The following is a 14,502-nucleotide window of genomic DNA, read 5'->3' on the forward strand; positions in this document are numbered from 1 at the left end:
GAGGTGACAGACCTATAAAAGTAACAGTTCAACTTCATCGGCTAATTTGCCCTCGGTTAGTTGTTACAATTATTATTATTATTATTATTATTATTATTATTATTATTATTATTATTATTATTATTATTATTATTATTAGCTAAGCTACAACCGTAATTGGAAAAACAGGAGGTTTTCCGATGGCTCAACAGGGTGAAATAGCCCAGTGAGAAAAGGAAATAAGAAAATAAATAAACTATATATGAGAACTAATGAATAAAGAATCTAAAATATCTTGATATCTGTAATAACATTAAAATGAATTTGTCATATATAAACAGTGGAGAGAGAATTATGTCAGGTTGTTCAACATAAAAACATTCACTCCACGTTGGAACTTCTGCAGTTCTACCGATTCAACTGCCTGATTAGAAAGATCAATCCACATTCTGGCCAGAGCTGAAATAAAACTTCTTTTATATGTGTAATAATCATCCTTATGGTGGAGAAGGCGAGACTGAAAGAACTAGCTGCAGACCTAATACTACATACGGGATTATACAACATAATTTAACATCTTTTATATTCGTCGGATAAAGACAATTTTCACTTAAAATTTTAAATATAAAACAAATACTATACTGTGAAATAACAGTTCCAGTTATAGGTTCTAATTTACCACAGTTGTCGTAAAATTTTTGTGAGCATTTAATTTTCTTATTCTTTGGATATTTATGTCATGATTTTTATCCAAAGCTATTCTTGACTTTCCAGTTCTATTATATCACATTAAGTAACTTTAAAATCAAAGTCAAAATAAAAACAAAACATCTGAATACCAGGATTAGCTACACAAACACTGTGATGCTACTGCAGATAATCCAGGAGATATACAAAGATATAACTATCGGCATGGAAATGTTGTTGCCCAAGGTGGTATGAAATCATTTTCATGATCTGAAGCCTTAAATTTACAGGCCTCGTTTGCAAAGGAGATTTAGAAGAAAATATCATTCTAAAGGGAAAAAAAGTCGTCAATTAATAGAATTATCTTGAGCACTCATTTCATCATAATATTATAAAAAAGAAAATTATCTTATTTAATTGGTAAGTTCATTATATAAGCCCACTGTTGATTACATATCTTATAACTAATCCATATAATAAGCAAAAGAAATGTGGAAAAACTGATCCAATAATCATAGCACAAAAAGCTTTAGTGGTCAGCCAGATTTGTATCTGATAAGGAAAAGCATCTGTTGTCTTCAAATGTCACGATGTCTAAGAAATTTACATTATTGTTGAAAATAAGCAACAACAAAAACAACACAAAAAGAACTAGAAGTTGAAAGGTCAAGGATAATGCGCCGAATATGAAACCCTCTTTATTACCAGAGTAGCTTAATCAAGTAGACCATAGTCCAAGGCAGCCTTGCTATTTGGGGTATATGGTACAGTGTTATGAATTTGCCCTAAAAACGGTAAAATCCCTGGAATAATGTTACCAGGCCTTTACGGTTTTAAAAACAGATATATTGACGTTAAGGAATGATATTACGGTCATTAACACGTAAAAGATGATTACAAAGTAGGGTAAAAATTACGGCCGCCTGTATTTTATTGAATTACGGCTGAGAACAGTATATTTTTACAGAACTGCTTCATGTTGTCTAGAGTTTTTTCCGATTAAAGTTACGGTTTTCTAAATAGTGTATCACTTATAATCTCTTATTTTATTTTGAGTGAGGGATTTATCTCATAGAGTATTTTATGCTCAACCCTTTTTGTAACTAAAATTACTTAGAAACTAATGTATGACTGTCTAAGCTAGTCAGACACCTCAGTATAGAATTAGTTTTCAACTTTAGGCCAAACATAAAATCTTAGTGACATTCGACCGACCTTAGGCATCCGGCGCGAAAGATGAAAGGCCGTTAAGCCAACAGCGTATATGACCATAACATAACATAAAATCCTTTCAATCTCAGACACATTTACATAAAGGAAATGGTGAGGACAGACCTTTCATATATCAGGAATGCATTTAAGTAAACGTTGGAAACTTGACAAAACTCTTCATTCAATGAACACTAAATGCAATTTACATTTATTGGAATAATAGGAGATCCGCACATCATACTAGATACCTCTAGATTTCATGGCATCTGTCCTCCATTTTCCCCTTTATCTGCAATAAACGAATTCCACGTTTATTCTTATTTTATAAAACTGATTCTTTTAATTTGTTTTTGAAATTCTAGTGATCGTTTTAGTTATTTTGCCTACAGTTGAAAAAAAATATGTTTCTTTCTTTTCATGCCTTTGTTGTTTGTTAAATATGCTTTTAAATTTACCCAATAGGTTTGTTAATCATGCCACTATTACAATTGGAAAACACAGAAGTATTTCTTTCAAAGTAAGTGCATGCACAAAAATACATTCATATTAAAACATTTCTTTGAAATTTTAAAAACACTTTGCCGAGCATCAAAAGGCAATACAAAAGACTTGCCGTTTTGTAATGATTTATAATACCATGAAAGAGATACATAAAACATTTCATAATGCATTTCCATGAGGCTTGAACAAACATGGCAATTGGCAATATTGTCTGATCCATATTTGGATGGTAAACAAGACCAGTTAATGGATTTTGCTTTAGAATTTTTATGAATCAAATGGATAGCTCCATGACTAATTTTCGCCGGTTGGCTGACAATGCATATATGAAGTTAATTGCTCTTAAGTAATGAAAAATATATTTTCTGGTTAATTTGAGGTTCAAGACATGACCTGGCAATTAGAGATAGTAAAGGTCATTAGTAAACACAAATTTATGATGAAAATAGAATTAAAAGATTACGCTCAATAATTATGTCATGTTTTCTGTAAGGTACTATACCAAGGGTTGTGGTAGCTTAACGGAAAAATGCTTGCCTGGCAATCTGCTAGGCAGGGGTTCGAGACCCGCTGAAGATTGATAGTTTTTTCTAGTGGCTGCAACTTCACTATCCTTGTAAGGTAAAAATCGGTGATTTTGGGAAGCCTAAATGTCTATTGCTGAGTCATCAGCAGCCATAGTCTGGCATTCCCTGGTCCTAGCTTGAGGGGAGAGGGGACTTTGGCACTGACGATATGCATTTATGGTCAGTCTTTAGAGCATTATTCTGCTAGAGCATTATCACTGTCCCATGCCTCTATCATTCATGAGTGACCTTTAAACATTTAAAATATTTAAGATATTTGCAGTTATCACGTTTATATAAAATTCATTTATGAAAAATAGATTGCAAAATATAAAACCAAAAAGGGAAAAGAAACATGATAGATTTTTCAGTTGGGAATAAATATTCCATGAATACAAATGCCTTTGGATTTTCTGACCTAAAGGATATTTAGGAATATTTGTAGTTTCGTCTCCTTTGTGTTATTTTCTTTGTTTCCTTTCTGTGACAACTTTCTTTGTAAACTAATATTCTTCACGCTTGTAATATATTTTGGGATAAGGTGTTGATTTGGATAATAATAATAATAATAATAATAATAATAATAATAATAATAATAATAATAATAATAATAATAATAATAATTATTATTATTATTATTATTATTATTATTATTATTATTATTATTATTATTATTACTATTTGTAGTAGTAGTAGTAGTAATAGTAGTATTAGCAGAAGTAGTAGTAGTAGTATACTAAGATAATAATAATAATAATAATAATAATAATAATAATAATAATAATAATATCGATGAAAAACATAAATTTTTTCACATTGTATCTTGTTTTGCTTATTCGTAAAAGAAAAGTGATGAAGATATTGTTACATTAAAAAGCAATGAAAAAATTTTCTTATGTATGTAATTGTGTTTGTGAACAAAAGTGATTTTGCATCGGTCGGTGGTGAATGCAGAACTAAAACGACTGCTTCCATTGGTGCTTTCTATCACCCTGTATTGAATCAGTCTAGAACCATCCTTTAATTTGCAAGCTACAGAACATAGGACTAAAGTTTCTTCCAACAACTGACGTTGGGTTAATGAAGTTAGATTAGGTTACTCTAGGTTAGGAGTATCTAGCCTAGACGATACCTATGAATTATGAAGGTTTCTGAGATAAACTAAGTATAATTTGAGAAGTAATGACTCACTCCCACTGGTACTACTTCAACATGCTAGGCTTCTGTAAGCCTAGGGAAACTATCATCTGATGAATACTGTAACTTGAATGTTGGTGAAAATAGGTTGAAATAAAATATGGTTTGTAAAATTTACAATAATGATATCATTGAAATTTAATAACAAAATCATATACCCCTTAGTTGATCTATTAATCTTAATGAACACAAATTATTCAACACTTGATTGGTTTCTGAAAAAAATGAAAAAAAAAACAAAAAAAAATATACTGAAAAGGCGAGTTACACTGAATAGAGAGTAAACGTCAACTTGTTCAAGATATCTAACAAAAAAGCTATAATAAATGAAACTGACAAGTTAATGAAATCTCAAATGGATATATTACAGATTAGAAATGTGATTTTCACATCTAATAGGTATTGGAGTTGTAACGTGTGATTATATTTTGTAAAAAAAGAAACAAAACAAAAACATAGTCTTACAAAGCGGAGGACTTGACTATAAGCTACTCGGACGCATTCTGTGTGGGAAAACAAAGGGCATTACAAGCTACTCACGGTGAATAGGTCACATATAAATACTAAAATTAATCGTTGCAAAATGATATTGTCCTCTCATAAATTCAAATTAGCTGTACAAAATATTACTTCCATTCGGGAAAAATTATGAATTACATTTTAGGTTTCGTAATTGATGATGATAAAGTTTTAAATCAAAGGCCAACTTAACTCATAAATGACAATTTTGCAACAATATTTGGTACAAATTAAACATATTTACACCTAGAAAATTTTTCACCAACTCTGAGTAATCTAAACCTTACTTTTGGATTACTTGACAACATAGTTTGAATTAGATAAACAAACACAAAATCATAAATACTTTCATAGATCAAACAAAAATAAACTGCGTGGTTTCACAAATCGCCACAGCATCTGTAGTGTTCTTTTTATTGACATGTATTTGTGTTTATATATCAGTTTGACATTTCATTCCAGTTGTATTGCTTAACTAATATTTCGATTACATATGTAAAAACTCAGCTTATTACAACACTCTATAACGTTTGAAGTAACTAATTGCAAAGTAGGGTATCACACTGTAGAAATTTATTGGTATTGCCTTTTCTTGAGAAAATTTTAAATACCAAAAAATTGGTATGTTGAAGGTATTGTGTTTCCATTATTTGAAAACTCCATACTTGAACTCTACGTTAAAGAACTATTGCTATGAATAAACGATAAAAGATCTATAAATCTTGACATATCAATCTATAGTTTAATAAAATATATCATGCAAATTAAAAAGGTCTAGTAAAGCGGACCAAAAACTAATATTTCAAACAATCTTGCACTCTGCGATGAATAGGTAACAAAAAATTATAATTTGTTACATATCGACATGTAATTCAAAACATTATCCCATTCAAATGAAAATTGATGCGTTAGGTGTAATCAAAGTAATAGGCTATCCTAAAAAATAAATTCCGTAAAAAAAGTTATGATATGTTATAAACCATTTTAAAGACTTTTTATTATTACCAAATTTTCACGAAGAGTTATCTATGATATTATTCATTCTTAGATATCAGAAAATATGTTTGTGAACATTTTGCAAACGTATATTGTTCTTTCCTTTACAAATGTAGTTATTAAGGTTTATAAATAATACTACATTAACATTCCTGGATGAAATGTGATTACTGAAATCGAAAAATAACCAACCAATCAAGAAGAAAACTAATAGATACAATTTTCAACTATAACAAGAGGGGCACTCAATAGAGAGCATACCTTTGCCAAGCCAGTCATACTCAGCACTTAACGCCACTGCGTGCTTGAGCTTCCATGAAGTTTCATCAAAATCTAATAGATTTGCCCTTGTGTAATATCCCACATGTCCACCAATTTTCGTTGAATTGGTTCAGGAGATTTTGTGTAATGTTCGCAAACAAAATACAAGCAATCTTATTTTTCTCGTAGCTCCACTGCGTACTTGTATCTCGATTTTTTTTTCTTTTTTTTTTTTAAATCTATTCTAAAATGTCACAGATTTATCCTTGAGCAATATTCAGCTTGACTACCAAAATTTATTAAAATCGTTACAGTATGATCTTTTGTAAAGATGTTCACAAACAAACAGACAGGGGTGAATACAAACCCTTCGCAAAATCTTCGATTTTGGCGAAGAGAAAAAAAAGATTAGCGCTCTCTCTCTCTCTCTCTCTCTCTCTCTCTCTCTCTCTCTCTCTCTCTCTCTCTCTCTCTCTCTCTCTCTCTATCAAATCGTAACATTCAAATGTTCATATATCGTTCCAAATCTAAAGTGTTTACAGGGAGACCCAGAGAATGAAACTCAAATATCCCCTCATTGAAAGAGGGGAAATTAATAGAAGCAGCAAAGGGAAAAGGAAATAAAGGATCAAGCACAATTGGACATTCACAGGCCTCCATTTCGTCCTCAAAAGGTTTGCATTAGTGTATATCTAAAAGGGGCCATTGGAAACGGAGTGGGATATGTATTGTTGAGATTATTTTAAGGCTTTAATAAGATTGAATTTTTTACAGTATTTGTACACAAAAAACCGTTCAGGTAAGAGAGAGAGAGAGAGAGAGAGAGAGAGAGAGAGAGAGAGAGAGAGAGAGAGAGAGAGAGAGAGAGAGAGAGAGAGAGAGAGAGAACGGAATATCTAATTGACAGTTATATTTAAATATATTTTCGTTTCTAACATTTAAAACAGCATAAGATATACAGCCTCTCTCTCTCTCTCTCTCTCTCTCTCTCTCTCTCTCTCTCTCTCTCTCTCTCTCTCTCTCTCTCTCTCTCTGTTTTCTTCGTAAAAGCAATCTATCTGGTATAATACGAGTTGCACATTAATGAGAGTTTCAAATCAGTGGATTAGAGGCAAGCGAATGCATGGTCATGTCGTCAACACTAACATCACTCAGACTACAAATCTCTGAAAATTATTCAGTAGGTTAAAGGTGTCCTTTAGCTTCTATAGTTGTATGAATCTCCAAATAATTTTTTCCCTTGGCTTTCGTATGTGTTTAAACACCTTTACCACCCCCTTTAACTTTTAAGCATGGCTTGTGAGATCTACTGTTAAGTACTTTGGTGTGATTCTATTGCATTATAATAACAATCAAGTAATTGGTGTGATAGCTTTTTAGAACTAAAGCTCACTCTCTTTATTTTTTGAACAAATAGGACATTACAATAATCTTCCATATTGCAAACCAGCAGGAACCAAAAATATCTATACAAGAATTATTGTACAAATGAGAAAATACTAGGAAGCTTGCTTTCAGGATTCAGTGTCTCTCTCTCTCTCTCTCTCTCTCTCTCTCTCTCTGGAAGGAGGAAAAGGATGCAAATTCAAAAAAAATTGTCGATATATGCATCCTGCAACCATGAATGAGAGTCAGAAAACTCAGCAAACAGAAAAGAAAAATGAAAGCAAAAATGAAACAAAAAAAGAAACAAAAAAACTAGCCGAGTATACCGCGCTATGCATAAAAGGCCCCCAGATATGATGCCTTTCAACCCAAATATGCACAATTAGAGCCCAACTACAAAGAATGCATCTATAATGGCAGGGGTTGGTGCAGATATGGGGATAATTACAGATATACGAACAAAAATAGATATGAAGGCGAAAGAGCAAATATAATAGAAAAGTTGGATTTGATAATGTCAGAATTCCTGGAAATGAAGAAAAGAACTTCATATCAGAACAGGAAGGAAGCATGGGAGAATCCATATTATTACCAATATTAAATAATCAGGATGAAACACAAACATTAATAGTGATGAATGCACAGGGTTTAGTCACGAGTAACTCTAAAAGGAAAATAGAGTTCTTAGAAGAAATAACCCAAATTGAAAAAATAGATATATTAAATATAAGTGAAACATGGTATTCCCAAGAGACTGGCAGTGATGACCAGATAAAGGGTTTCCAAACATAAAGATCAGAAAGAACAAATAGAAATCAAGGGGAAACCACAATATATGGAAGAGACATAAATCAAGGAAAAGTCTGTGAAAAATACAGCAACACAGAATGTGAATCGATTGCAGTAGAATTTGAATATGAAAAACTAGTGAATATTGTAATTTACAGACCTCCAAATACTAAGTAGTTTGACATAATAATAGAAAAAATAGATGATATATGTAGAAACCATAATGACTGTAATATACTCCGATACGGAGATGGATTGGAAAGAACGGACTGAAGAAAGTGGTTGTATATATGCATATAAAAAAGAGAGTAATAGTAGCGCAGAAGATAAGAGACAATTTGAAAAGCTTCAAGATATGCTACTAGAACATAATATGCAACAAATAAACCACATTCCAACAAGAAAAGGCAATGTCCTAGATTTAGTATTTGTGAATGAGTGAATTATGTTAAATTAATAATAGTGTATAACACGGGAATTTCAGACCACAATGTCATAGAATTGATAGTCCATTCCAAAGCAAGTTAACGCAGAGATAAACAAAGCACAAAACGATGGGAAGGATATGGAAAATACAATTTTAAAATGGTCAGAAATAAATGAAGAATTGGAAAAATGTATTCGTAAAGGGTACCTGACACTTGCACGCATTCGTGGCACGCACTGGCACGCATTGATGCGCGAACTCGCGTGAACGAGTCGTGAAAATGTCGTGAACAGTGCTGGAACTCGCGTGCCAGAGCGTACCAATGCGTGCCATGCGTGCCTAGAACTTTGAAATGTTTAAAGTTTGTGGCACACATTGGCACGCACAAAATAGTCGTGAAATAGTCGTGAACGATGCGCCAACTGGAGTGAAATGGAGTGAACAGTGCGGGAACTGATGTGAACTGGAGTGAACGATGCGGGAAGTGGCGTGAACTTTATAATGAAGAGAAACAAAAAGGAAACGAAATTAATGAAAAGGAAAGAAAAATAAACCTAATAACTTTTTATATTTGCTGTTTTAATGTGAAAAAAAATTATATCTTATTTCAAACTATTTCTATAACTTTATAATGAAGAGAAACGAAAAGGAAACGAAAAAATTAATGGAAAGGAAAGAAAAATAAACCTAATAAATTTCTATATTTGCTGTTTTAATGTGAAAAAAAAATGATATCTTATTTCAAACTATTTCTACAACTTTATAATGAAGAGAAACAAAAAGGAAACGAAAAAATTAATGAAAAGGAAAGAAAAATATAAACCTATTAATTGTTTATATTTGCTGTTTGAATGTAAAAATAAAATGATGTCTTATTTCATGCACACACTTATTTTCCTCTATTACCAATCAAGACCCAAAACTTTTGTTTTAAATAAAAATGAACTGAAAAATAAACCCAAGAAATTTTTAAGTTTGCTGTTTGAATGTAAAAATAAAATGATGTTTTATTTCATCAACATACTTATTCTTCTTTATTACCTTAAAATGAAGAGCAAAACAAATTTTTTCTGTTTGCTGTTTTAATATAAAAATAAAATGATTTCTTATTTCAACACACTCTTTTCTCTATTACCTTAAAATCAACAGCCTAAAACTTTTTCATGTTTGCTGCTTTTAATGTTGAAATAAAATGCTTTCTTAATACTTGTACATATTTTATGTCTGCTATTTATATGTAAATCAAATGCTTTCTTATTGAAACAAAAATAAAGGGCAGCAAAAAATACAAACGAAAAAGATACGTTTCTTCTCCTCAATGCAATGTTGTCTCTGACAGAAAGCATTGTTGTCTCTTCCGAAGCCAATCCAAGAATGTCCTCGGGTTGGAGAAGCCCCGTTTTTATATGGAGTGACCAATTCGTGAACTGGCGTGAACTGGCGTGAACGATGCGGAAACGATGCGGAATGATGCGCGAACTCGCGTGAACGTGTCGTGAACTTCTCGTGAACTATGCGTGCCAATTCGTGCCATGGCGTGAACGTCGCGTGAACGTCGCATGAACGATGCGCGAACTGGAGTGAACTGGTCGTGAACAGTGCGGGAAAAACACCAGTGCGTGCCAGTGCGTGGCAAAAATGAGCGCAAGTGTCGGATAGGCTTAAGTGATAATATACTGGTAAATATGGATATACTGTACCAAATACTGAAGAAAATTGTTGAAAATATGTGTCGAAAAAAAACAATAAACATCAGACATGCATACCAAGAGACAGAAGGATCTGATTTCAGAAAATTAGAAAGTGGAAGAAAAATCTAGCAAAAGAAAAAAATGTATGGAAAATGAGGGAAATAAAAAGTAAGATAGAAAATCCAGAACAAAAGATTATACAATTGAAAGAAAATGAAAAAAGTACTTTACTACTATGCAAAAAAGATGAATAAAGGGAGATTAAAAATAGGCCCTATAAGAATTGAAGGACGGTTAACGATTAAAAAAAAAAGGAAATATGCAACATATTAGTAGAAAATGTAAGAGTGGGTTCACGCAAAGAATTGCGAATGAGAATAATGAAACAGAAAGGAGAGAAGAAAATTTTGAATATCTAACGGATATAGATATTAATGAAGCAGATATTGTGCAGGCTATAAGCGAAATTAAAAATGGATCGGCGGCCTGACCAGATGGAGTTCCAGCTAATTGTTAAAAAAAAAACTGCACACACTATCTCGAAGCCGCTTGCAATACTTCTAAAACAAAGTGTAGATATGAGCGAGATATATGTTAAACATAAATCAGCTTATATAACCCCTATTTTCAAAAGTGGATCAAGACTAGAGGCAAGCAATTATAGACCTGTTAGTCTAACATCACATATCATGAAAGGGTAATAAAAAAGAAAATAATGAATCATTTGGTTAAAAATAATTAATTCAAAATATATCAACACAGTTTTGTGCGCGGAAAAAGTACTCAAACCCACTGATATCACACTATGAAAACATATACAAAAATATGATAAATGGAAAAGACACACATGTGATCTATCTAGATTTTGCAAAAATATATATAATATATTAGAGAAAAAAACGAGAAAACATAATATTGTGGGAAAGATAGGAGAATGCGTAAAAGAATTTCTGCAAAACAGAAAACAGATATGGTTGCAAATGACGAGAAATCAGATGAAGATCGGGTAATATCTGGCGTGCCACAGGGCACGGTATTAGCTGCACTGCTGTTTGTTATTATGATCTCAGACATAGACTGTAATGTTAAAGACTCTGTAATGAGAAGTTTCGCCGATGACACAAGAATAGGTAGATAAATTACTTGTGATGAAGATAGGAACTCATTACAGAGAGATCTAAACAAAATATGTGAATGGGCGGAGATAAATAGGATGGTATTTAACTCCGGTAAATTCAAATCAATAAACTATGGAATAAGAGAAGGAATGGTATATAAATACAGAGGACCTAATGATGAGACAATCACAAACAACGAAGCAATTAAAGACCTTGGTGTAATGTTAAACCAGAATATGTTATGCAACGACCAAATAGCAAAACTGTTGGCTAAATGTAAAGCAAAAATGGGAATGTTATTCCGACACTCTAAAACAAGAAAAGCTGAACACATGATTATGCTTTACAAAACTTATGTACGTAGTACACTCGAGTACTGCATTGTGATATGGTACCTACACTATCAAAAGGATATTGCACAAAAAGAGAGTGTACAAAGGTCGTTTACTGCTAGAATAGAAGTTAAGGACCTTAACTACTGGAAAAAGACTGCAATTTTTAAAATTGTACAGCCTAGAAAGGAGAAGAGAACGCTACATGATAATACAAGCATGGAAAAAAATCGAAGGAATTACTGAAAATATCATGGAGCTAAAAATATCAGAAAGAGCAATCCAAGGTATATTAATAGTGCCCAAAACTATACCAGGAAAACTAAGGAAGGCGCACAGGACATTCATCCACTACGCACCGGCATCGATAATGAAGCAACTATTTAATATGTTGCCAGCTCATGTAAGAAACATATCAGGAATGAGTGTAGATGTGTTTAAGCATAAGCTCGATAAATACCTAAGATGCATCCCAGACCATCCAAGACTGGAAGATGCAAAATACACTGGAAGATGCATTAGCAACTCTCTGGTGGATATACGAGGTGCCTCACACTGAGGGACCTGGGGGGGGGGGGGGGAACTCAAATATAGAATAAGGCAATAAGGTAAGGCTCTCTCTCTCTCTCTCTCTCTCTCTCTCTCTCTCTCTCTCTCTCTCTCTCTCTCTCTCTCTCTCTCTCTAACTTCTTGTGGTAATTGAGATGGAGATTCTTCTCTGACACTGTGTTAGAAAATATGTTATTGACAGAACCATTCCTGGAAAACGACCAATAATTTCAAATTATTATTCACAAACATTCCAATACCTGAAATCGTACTAAGGGTCTCCTAGGAAATTTCTAATCAAATGAAATAAGAAGAAAAGTTTCTCGTTTATATAGCTTATCAGTTGTTAATATGTATATATATATAATATATATATATATATATATATATATATATATATATATATATATATATATATATATATATATATATATATATATGAGTTTTAACATCAATTGTTCTCCATTCACCATTTCCTACTTCGCGCTTCATAATTCTTAGCCATGTAAGCCTTGCTCTTCCAACTCTTTTAGCGCCTTGTGGAGCCCAGCTGAACGTTTGGAGAACTAATATCTCTTGGGGAGTGTGAAGAGTATGCCAAAATCTTTTCCATCTACCCCTAATCATGATCTCATCCACATATGGCACTCGAGTAATCTCTCTTATAGTTTCATTTCTAATCCTGTCTTGCCATTTAACTCCCTCTATTCTTCTGAGAGCCTCCTTCTCAAATCTGAAAAACCTTTTGGAGATTGTTTCATTGTCATATCACAACTCATGTCCGTATAGTAACACCGATCTCACTAAGCTAATATATGGTCTGATTTTTATATGTAATATCAGGCAATTTGATTTCCAAATTTTACTTAACCTAGCCATTATCTGAGTTGCTTCTTTCAATCTTGCACTAAACTCTAATTATTCTAAAGACCCTAAATACTCATATGATTCTACCTCATTAATCCTTTGGCCTTCCAATGATATTTCATCTTCCATTGCATACTCCACTCTCGTCTTCTCTGTCTCTCTTCTATTTATCTAGAACCCAACCTTGTGTGATACTTCATACATTCTGGGAAGCAAGCATGGCAAATTCCGTGGTGTTCTGCTAACAAGGATAGCATCATCCGCATAATCTAGGTCTGCTAATTTCCTATCACCAATCCAGTCCAATCCTTCGCCACCATCTCCGACTGTTCTACACATTACAAAATCCATGAGGAGGATAAACAGCATCGGTGACAATACATTCCCTTGGAGTACTCCACTGTTCACAGGAAACTCCTTTTATAAGACTCCATTAACATTAACTTTGCACTTGCTATGCTTATGAACAGACTTAATCAAATTCACATGTTTAAGAGGACTTCCATAATTACACAGGACTCTCCACAAACTAGGCTAATGCATACTATCGAAGGCTTTTTCATAGTCCACAAATGCCCTGAAAAGTGGATTTCTATATTCTACACATTGCTGTACAACATGTATCAGAATGAAAATTTGGTCGGTGCAACTTCTACCTTTTCTAAATCCTGCTGGTTCATATCTCAGCTTTTCATCAATCTTTCTCTCCAGTCTTTTTGAAATATGCATAATATATATCTATATAACAACAGACGTAAGTGTTATGCCTCTGTAATTACTGCAATCACTATCATCATCAGCCGTTGATAGTCCACTACAGGACCAAGGTTTCAGACATGTCCTTCCACCCCTGTCTATTTATTGTCTTTCTATGCCATTTTATATCAGTGAATTTCCTTAGCTCGGCAATCCATCGTCTTCTCATCTTTCCCCGGCTTCGTTTGCAATATCTAGGGACCCATTCTGTTATTCTTTTTTTGCAACTATTATCTGTCATTCTCATAATACGTCTTGCCAACGTTCTTTTCTTTTTCTTGTTTGCTCTTGTATCCATGTTATTCTTTTTTCTGTCTCTTTGTATTAATCCCATCATTATTATTTTTATATCTCTTTGAACTGTAACTAGCTTATCTTCTAAAGATTTAGTAAGACTAAGATTTTTATTCATAATTCAATGCTGGTAAGACCATCAGATTAAATTATTTTTTGAGAGAAAATGGCATTTTACTTTTCATAATCTCATTTTGTTTACCGAAAGCTCTTCATCTTCTATTATCCCACTTATTTCAGTAGTATGTCCAAGGAAAACACTTTTTGTCTGTTCTATTTATGTATATTTATTTACAATCTCCATAGTCTACAGGTTCTGCCATAATCTTACTTGTTGTCTCTATGAATTTTTATTAAACATTATCTTAGTTTTAT

Source organism: Palaemon carinicauda, chromosome 18, assembly GCF_036898095.1.
Source record: "Palaemon carinicauda isolate YSFRI2023 chromosome 18, ASM3689809v2, whole genome shotgun sequence".
In the NCBI taxonomy this organism is placed as follows: Eukaryota; Metazoa; Arthropoda; class Malacostraca; order Decapoda; family Palaemonidae; genus Palaemon; species Palaemon carinicauda.